The sequence below is a fragment of the Dama dama genome, chromosome 20 (genome assembly GCF_033118175.1).
Source record: "Dama dama isolate Ldn47 chromosome 20, ASM3311817v1, whole genome shotgun sequence".
NCBI lineage: Eukaryota > Metazoa > Chordata > Mammalia > Artiodactyla > Cervidae > Dama > Dama dama.
In genome coordinates, this window is record NC_083700.1 from 27,390,993 (window position 1) to 27,400,728 (window position 9,736).

General features: G+C 41.9%; 1 long non-coding RNA gene across 1 annotated transcript; it reads left to right on the forward strand.

The window, feature by feature from the left end:
* The first annotated feature begins 988 nt into the window (after positions 1-988).
* LOC133040176 (uncharacterized) lies at positions 989-9,364 on the forward strand. The gene is made up of 3 exons (XR_009688912.1): positions 989-1,218; positions 2,692-2,799; positions 8,948-9,364. It is a non-coding gene; the product is annotated as an uncharacterized LOC133040176 (long non-coding RNA).
* The last annotated feature ends 372 nt before the right edge of the window (positions 9,365-9,736 follow it).

Consider the following 9,736-nt stretch of genomic DNA (forward strand, 5'->3'; position numbering starts at 1 on the left):
GAGTTGATGGCCCTTCAACTTGTTATTTTTGAAATATTTGTTCAACACTTATCTGGTATTCCACGGATAAACTGATCTTCTATTAATAAAAATTGCATGCAGAAATAGATCCTATCGTTAATTTTTATCTACTGGCCAAAACAGAGTCTTCGTACCAAAAAAGCCTGGTAAGATATTTTCCACTTTTCTGATGTTCTTATTCTCATTTCCATTTTTTTTTATAATTTTCTAAACATGACAACTTCATCACAGGACTATGAAAGAGTTTGCAATTTAAATAAAAAGAATTAGATTACTTGATCTTAGTACGTAGCACTATTTGCCCCTGTTCAGGTTCAGTATTCATCTAATTGTGACTGCTAACTTCAGGTATGGTTGCATCAAGCATGCATATGTGGTACTTCTGTGTACAATACACAGAGATAGGTCAATTTGGCAGAATGGGTTTTTTTTTTTTTAAGTATAGTTGATTAACAGTGTTGTGTTAGTTACTGATATACAGTAAAGTGATTCAGTTATATATATATTTATTTATGTATATTCCTTTTTATATTATTTTCCATTGTGGTTTATCATCAGATATCAAATAAAGTTCCCTGTGCTACACAGTAATACTTTGTTGTTTATCTGTTTTGACAGACTGTTTTTAAATTTACTACTCAAGGGTGTTGTATATTTTGTGGAGGCAGACCAATAGTCACATGACTTCAGGGGAAATCTAAATTAAGTGGCAATCGTTCCAATTTATAATAGCAGTGTTCTGTTACCCGGGGCAGTTGCTTGGCTGGATCTTATTAATCCAGCTCTAACTGAAATCTAGGCATCTGGGCATATCTGGAAGATTAAAGGGACAGGCTTCCAGGAGACTATTTGCATGAAGGGCCAAGGAAGGCCGTGGAAGAAAGGATTACTGGAAAAAGAGGCATCCTGATGAGTCAGACCCACAAACTTGTCTCAGCACCTCCCATTTTCTAGTGGCAGCTCCATTTGCCCCAGGGACCTTTGGAATATTCCCTGGCTTCTCCCGCTTCTTCTTCTTACGGTATAAGGGTAGACCTGATCCAGAATGTGGCTTTGGCACTGAGGAGCAGTGAGCTCAGTGCTCTTCACTGCGCGTACCAGCAGCAGAATATCAGGGAACCCACGGAGACCAGAGAAGGAGAGGAGGAGCATGGAGGATTTCACATGGGAGTTGGAAGGACTTGTTGATGAGCACAGGTAAGCTTTCCCGGGGTACCCAGAATAGGACCAGAGAGCCAGCTATAGCACTATTAGGGTTAGTCTATTTATTTCCTATGCTCTCTTGTTCTGATGGAAGAAACAATAAACCAGGAGTCAGGACCTCTGCTTTTTCCTACTCAGGTGACCACTGGCATTTAGTGATCTCTCTGATCCTCACTTTCCTCTTTTGTAAAACAGGACTCTGATAGTTGCCTAATCCCTTTCCAAGAATACTGAGTTTCATGTGATATAAAGTACTTGAAGGGCTTCCCTGGTGGTCCAGTGGTTAAGAATCTGCCTGCCAGTGCAGGAGACGTGGGTTCGATCCCTGGTCTGGGAAGATTCCACATGCTGCAGGGCAACTGAATCCACTGACCCTGTGCACCACAACTACTAAGCCTGCTTTCTAGAGCCCAAGAGCTGCAACTACTGAAGCCACATGCTCTAGAGCCTGTGCTCCACAACAAGGGAAGCCACCACAATGAGAGGCTCGTGCCCTGCAACTGGAGAGTAGCCCCCGCTCACTGCAACTACGGAAAGCCCGTTCCCAGCAACCAAGGCCCAGCACAGCCATAAAAAACAACAAAAACAAAAAACTTGAAAGTGTTTTGCTAACTATAAACAAAAGTAAGGTATTAACCAGAAGAAAGTCAACCCCCAACGTTTATGGCCCAAGAGAGAAGGCTGTAGACTAAGATGAGAGTGGCACCTAGGAACCCAAAGTTAGAGATTTTACATTTGTGCTAAAGGAACAAAGAAACCCTATGAGATAGCTAACACCAGCGGCTTGGCAGAGGAGCTGAGTGTGAATGGTGCCCCTTGGAATTGTGTGACATAGAGCTTAGGTTCTTTGGGCCCCCACATCTCCTTGTGTTGCATTAAAACTTGATTGTGTGTTTGAATCACCTGCACTAGACTTGATTTTATTTGACTGTCAGCAGAGGTACTTTTTGGGGGGGAAGAAGCTAAGAAGAATTATAAACAATGGGCAAAATCTCTGAGTGGACATGCCTATCTATATATCATCCTGGGTGGTGGCCGATAAAAGCTTAACGCATGATCTCGCAGAGCCTCATGTCACATCCTGTCTGGAAGAGGGCTTTCCCAGGCAGGCAGGAGGCTCTCTCAGCATTCCGTAGTCATTGCCATTATGTCATGGTCTCGGGTTCTTTGACAGACAGGTAACATACAGAGAAGTACAGGTTATGGCATGCAGTGCTCCACCAGGCTCTGGGCCACACAAACCAAAATAGTGACTTGAATGGCAGAAAACCTTCTGTAAGAAGTTAAAGTGGCCTTGATTATGTTAGAAATCATTGTTAGCCTCACCGTGGATCCTATCACAATGGAAAATTTGGGTGTTCTTTCAGGTTAGGAAGGGTGTCCTTTCCTTGAGAAGGAATACTACAGAATGCTGTGCTAATCACATTTGGACAAAAAGTATTGCAGATATTTCCGTGTTCCACACAGAAAGCCTCAGCAGTGAAACCAGAAAATGCAGTCTTGGCAGGAACTGCTGGGGTTCCTGGAAACCCATTCAGTGCAGACACCTGGGGCCAGATCCTTGGAGCAAAAAAGGTATTCCCTTCTTATCCTGGCCGGTGACAGCTGCTTTGTGGTCCACTGCCCAGGGTCTAAATGGTTCAGTTGTCAATCAAACAACCTTCAATCAGTCATCAAGCTCTAAATTTCTATGAGTCTGTCATCAAATTCTCCATTTGTAACTAAGTATCCAAAGGTCTATCCCTGACTCTATGGAAGTTATAGGGTCTCTTCTTCCCATCCCCCATTCTCCCAAGAGCTTATCTGTTTGAAAAACCAGTGAATAAAACTAAAGAGCATTCACATCTACTTAACATCTTCTGTTAAAGCCTTGCAAGCAAATTACTTTTCCAGATAACTGAAACTTACTTCATTAAGTGCCAAGGATTTATTTGAATTTGTTTTGATGGAAATCTTTTCAAAATGTATTATACAGCTCTCTATTTTCTTTTCTTTTCTTTTTTTTTTAAATTAAGACTGGGGAGATTTATTAATCTTTTCAGGAACTCTGATACAAAGCACAGTAAAAGGCCACAAACCAGTAAATAAACCTCATGGTTTTTGGCTCTTTCGTAACCGCTTCTACGGCCATAACAGCAAAACACCCTTTTACATCACTTTGAATGGAGGAGTACAAATGGCAAATAAAAAGCTTTAGTCACTTCTCTGATTTAAAAGTTTAATAAAGCTTTAAGTGTTTGCTGGTTTAAATATTGCCTATCTAAAAAAAGATACTTAAAAAAATTTTAACATGATATTTATAGAGAAAGTGACTTGGTTTTGAAGGCAGTGCAGTTGGTTCCTATGCCATAAGAAACTTACCATCCAGATTTATGAATTAGTAAAGTAGCAGATTGTATTATAGGCCCGAGTCACATAAATTTATATCTTATTAGCATTATCTTTAAATTTACAATATAAACAAAACTGTATATATATATATATATATATATAATGTATATATATATATACATTAGCTTTGTTTTCCAAAATAATAGGCAACTCATTAGCCAAAGACACCATAGTCTACAAAACAAAAAGGCACATCTGTATAGATTCATGCTCTTGTTCCCTCTATGATTGGGTTAGGTAGTCTGCATTTTGACCAAATAATAAGTACAGTGTATTCTGTTATTTTCATTCTATTTTTCACTTTTGTCTTCAGCAGCAAATTCTGGCATTTAAGACATTACATTAAAGAGTTTAAGAACAGCGGGTGTTATTTACAATTTTCCTAAATGTAAAAACTAGAAGATGGTCAAAGAGGCTTAAAACTCTGTATCACCACACACCCCCATATGTGTGTAAATTCACTGCCTTAAAAAGTCTTGAATTCTACCTCTATTTTCTTAAAGTTATGTTACTGAATATGATGTAGTCTTTATTTTTTTAACGGAAACAAGTCTTTGTTAAGTAACTTTTAACATCAGAAAAATAAAACTCTTGCAGTTCTCTTTACAGAAAATATATCAGTGCTTTGGCTATCTTAAAAACCCTTTACCATAAAATATGTGGTTTTAAAGTTTACTCAAATAGAATATATAATCCCTATGGCTCCCCTACATGTACATAACAAAAGAGTGCAGTAAAATTAGTAAATACTAAACTGTATTGATAATTTATCATTCTCAGTTTGTGGTTTTTAGAAACAGTACAAGGACCTAATACATTTCGATTCATTGGCTTATTAGTTGCAGTGTACAGTGCAACAAAATACAAAATATATACTTGGTGAACATCCATTTATCTACAAGACAGCAGCTGAAGATTAGGCTTCAATACTGACATTTAACTATCCTGCAAGCAATTAGCATTACCTCAGAAATATAGCCTTTCTTTAAGTTACTATTCATTTGCAACCAATTGTTCAACAGATGTTTTGTACGTAACTAGTATTGATTAGACCTTCCTAATACCTGGGAATACAATGCACTGTACATAAATCCTGTCCTCTAAGAGCTTCCAGGCGATGGAGGAGACAGAGAGGTTAACAAGCAGTTGCTGTATGGTGAGCTACTACCCTGGTGGGGTACAGGGAGCAGAGGTCAGGAAAGGCTTCCAAAGGCCCTTGCAAGTGGAAACTGAAGTACCAGCAAAACTTAGTTGAAGCAGGAATGAAGAACTGAAGGGCATCTTTCAAGAAGCTGCTACTGCAGCTAAGTCACTTCAGTCGTGTCCGACCCTGTGCGACCCCATAGACAGCAGCTCACCAGGCTCCTCTGTCCCTGGGATTCTCCAGGCAAGAACACTGGAGTGGGTTGCCATTTCCTTCTCCAATGCATGCATGCATGCTAAGTCGCTTCAGCCGTGTCCGACTCTGTGCGACCCTATGGTCAGCAGCCCACCAGGTTCCTCTATCCATAGGCCTCTCCAGGCAAGAATACTGGAGTGGGTTGCATTTCCTTCAACATCATTCAAGAAGAGAGAACTGCAAAAGCAAATGCCAGACATACTATGAAGTTTGAGGGAAAACGCAGAGAAGACTGAGGGGGTGGGGGTTGTGCTGTGATGAAACCACAGGGCATCTAGTGCAAAGAAGGCTAGAGTCTGTAGACATTAATGGAACCAGGACACCAAGAGCTTCCTATGTCTTTGGATACCAATTGGATCTTCATCTTCTTTTCAGTCTGTGCACAGCACAATTTGACTTATCAGCAAACAAATGTTAATTGGCCACCTACCAAATGCCAGGTGTTGATAATAATTGCTAACCATGAATGCTTACTATATTCCAGACATGTCTCTAAGCACTTTTGAAGGTTGCCTTTTTTAATCCTTAGGAAATGGGCATTACCCCCAGGGGATTTCCCTGGTGGCACAGTGGATAAGAATTCACCTGCCAATGCAGGGAACCCAAGTTTGATCCCTGGTCTGGAGAGCTTCCTCATGCCAAGGGACAGCTAAGCCTGTGCGCCACACCTACTGACCCTGTATGCCTAGGGCCTGTGCTCTGCAAAAGGAGAAGCCACCACAACGAGAAGTCTGCACACGGCAATAGCCCCCACTCACCACAGCTAAAGAAAGCCTGTGCAAAGCAATGAAGACCCAGAGGGGCCAAAAATAAAATAAATAAATAAATAAATAGTTTAAAAAATACTGTGCCCATCCTATGGATGAGGAAATTAAGATTCCAAGAACTTAGGCAGCTTGCTCATAGCTCCCCTGCTCATCGGGCCCATGCCATAGTAGGTGCCACAGATAATGAAGATATACTTAGGCAGATTTTTGTAAAAGTGCATGGCATTTTTTTAAATGATCTCCACCATCATTTCTGCCTTACTCTACGGATCAAAGCAGTCCCAAAGACCCTCCCAAGTACAGGGGACTTTGACCTCACCACCAGATGGGAGGAGAACCAATGTCACATTGTCAGAAGAGCATAATGGGTAGGAGATATTTTGGCTCCCATGTTTGGAAAATGCAGTCTGCCTGGGGGTACCTTGGGAAAAGCTCCACAGATGGAAGGGCTTGACCCACTGCCTGGCTGGGCCCATCATGCAGTGCACAAACTATAGAAATCCATGCAGCAACCTCGGGTCCATCAGTTTTGTTTTGGGAGCCCCTGGCCTGGGTGAATCACCAAGGGAGGGAGTGTTTTCTGAATCTCCATACTGAACCACCTGGGATCATTTTTACCTTACGTTGCCAAGGTCTTATTAGCAAGACTGGTGTAGCTAGGTGCACAGGTAGAAATACCCAATGATGTGAAGGTCTCCAGTCTATCAAGTAGTGGGGGAAGCTGCAAGTGAGGGGCGGCTATGGAGAGGTGGGGGCAGACAGTGGGCAGTAGTTGTAGTGTTTGTCCCTGAGAGTTGATGATACCTGAGTCACTACCTCTCCCCAGTAGGTTGTATTTCATTAATTACAAACATAGTGGTTACCCTTCGAGAGTCTATTTGGGAAGGAGTATCCTGGAAAAGACTGGAATTGCTGGTAGTACAGTGGATGGAGGCTCAATGTATCCAGGGAAGCATTGTGTCAGTTGCTGATTTCTAGCCAAGATAAAATAGCAAGAAATTGTAAATACACACACACACATACACCCCAGGACTCACTGGATGGCTGAATCTGTTTTATTGTAGCGAGTGGTCAGAGAAGTGAAATAGTGTAACAGAAGCCCAGATAGGTAAATTGCAGAGGCTCCTAAACATCAGGCTAGTATCTTCTTACTTAGACCAGTTATTTCCAGTTTTGATCATATAGTCCAATAATATGACATTTTTTTTTGAGCACCCCTTGTTGAAATGAATATGCATCATGGATATACTAATAAATGGTGTACATTATACAACCTTTCCAAGAAGAGAATTAAGGCAGAGGCCAGATAATTATTAAAGATAATCCTAATTATCTTTATTTAAAAAATTTTTTTCTAATTAATTTTTTTCTGTATCCCAACAGATGAGCACACACACTTAATGTTAGCTCAGACAATGGGAAAGCTTTGAAGGGTCTTGATCCTAGAAGAGACAAGGTCAAGGTGGCATAGGAGGAAATCTTGGTGGTGCTTATTATCTCTAGACCTCGGCGGGCCCTAGCCCCTTCCGTGGTTTTGTTACCAAAGAGAATCTATTATTCAAGAGTGAACTCACCTGGCTCCCTCCTGGCTTTCCCCATCTCTCTCCTTTCCCAGATCTTCAGGGTTGGAATACTCATTGCATTGTTCCAGCCACTGAACAAACTGCATGGAGATCTGTAGACCTGCAACATATCAAATAAAGGAACATCATGTCTCATTCTGTCAAAGTTTTTTCCTTGATCCAGTCTGAAAAGATACCCAGTCTGTCTTCCTTTACTACCAGGTGCTACAATTTCTCTCATCACCAAAACCTTGATAGCTCTGTTTCTCTGGCGCCTTGTGTTGGAACCTTGTGAATCACCTGGTGGGCCAACACTGCTGTTCTGCGTAGGCGAATGTCTGATAATATTGTGTAATACGAGTTCAGCAGTGTGAATACGCACAGCTGGCGAATGTTAATTCTCTCGGCAGGCTTTAAAACACAAGCACCAGTCAGTCCTAAAGTCCCTTGTCAATAACCCCAAGGCTGGGGGTTAGTTGGAGTCCGTGGGCTTACACTTTCCAACCAGTCATGGAAAGCCTGTCTGCCTACCCTCTGTCATTACTGCTACCTTTTGGAGGATGTGGTTATTTATTCATTCATTTTTACTGGCTGATGTTGGGAACCCAGGTTTAACTGGTTTTTCAGGGTCTCTTGGGGAGGTGGGCTTAAGGTGGGCGGCAATGAATAAGCCACAGCCTTGCTGTGGTTCTGGGACCAGACTAGGGGGAGGCAAGTGAGGTGCCCAGGGTGCTGAGCTTTAGGAGGTATCAGTCTCAGCATCACCCACGTGCAGGGCTGGCACCTGAGACAGATGCCTCTTCAAATCCTGCCTTGCTCTTGGGGTCCCTTTCCTCTCCAGACTGACTGTTGTTGTTCATTGTTCAGTGACTAAGTCATGTCTAACTCTTTGAGGCCCCATGGACTGCAGAATGCCAGGTTTCTCTGTCCTTTACCATCCCCTGGAGCTTGCTCAAACTCATGTCCATCAAGTTGGTGATGCCATCCAACCATCTCGTCCTCTGTCGCCCCCCTCTCCTTCTCCCTTCAATCTTTCCCAGCATCAGGGTCTTTTCCAGTGAGTCAGCTCTTTGCCTCAGGAGGCCAAAGTATTAGAGCTTCGGCTAGACTGACTTAGTGCACAGGATAGAGCTGTTGAGATGTGAGGCGATGGATAATTTTTTTTGCCAGGGTTTAAGCTGAATCCCATCTGGTCTAAGTATACACCAGACTCTGAGGTTTTAGTCCAGAGGGGCTGAGCCCAGATGGGGTTGGGAATGTAGCCCATGGTGATTCAGAGTTTTGAAAGTCTCTGAGGCTAGGAAAAATGAAATTGCAGAGATTGGGGGAGGAGAAATAATTCATGTCTCTTGCATACACACACGTCATTGCGGCCCGTGGTAAGTGGCTGGTGGCAGTTCCTTTGCTTGTGGGGAGCATTTGAGTCATTCACCTGCATCCTGCTGGCTTAAGGAGCCCTGGCCTTTTAAGCTCTGACCAGTGGGCCATCTGTTACTGAGTTTAAAATGTTACTTCTGCAAATTGGCTGCTCTCTCTGCTCGGTTTCTAGCACATTGGCACCAATAGTTTGAGTGTAATTCCGTTTGCTCTTTCAATCCTTCCAGGTCCTTCAGTAAAGAATAGAATCTCATGAAATCCTTCCAGCTCACACACTTCTAACCTTTGAGTCAACTTTGATGGCTGGTCAAAGGGTATCAAAATGGCTCCAAATGCACAGATTAAGCAGCTCTCCACTGTCTGAATAGTTGAAGTATCCAAGAAAAGGACAAAAATGGAAGCAAAGATTGTCTTTTTTGCCTTGTTTCTTTCTTTTCAAATGGTGACAAGCTGGAAACAGTCTAAATACCCAAAACAAGGAACTGGCTAAGTCAATTACGGTGCAGAAACTTAAGGGAATGCTATACAGCAATGAAAATAAGTAAGAAAATGACCTATGAAAATATGTTTATAATGTTACACTTAAATCCAGAATACAGAACTGTGTGTTCACTGTATGAAATATGTGAGTGCATGAACAGAAGAAACATGCATGCATAAAATTGTTTGCATGGGTGTGGTGACTTTTTTTTCTCATTTAAACATGCTTTTAACGATGTTATCTATATAATGATATTGGTGTCCAAAAAATTTCTAAGTACTTTGAAAAAAAAGGAAGACAATCTGATGAAGACAAGAGATTGGAATCATTCAGTGAATGTCCAGACCCCAGTGTGACAGGCTGGAGTGTGGGCTCTGACTTCTTCTTCTTCTTTTTTTAATTCTTTTTGTTTATTTAATAAATTTATTTGACTGCACCAGGTCTTAGTTGAGGCATAAGGGGTCTTAGTTACCTGACCAGGGATTGAACCCAGGTCCCCTGCATTGGGAGCATGGAGTTTTAGCCACTGGACCAC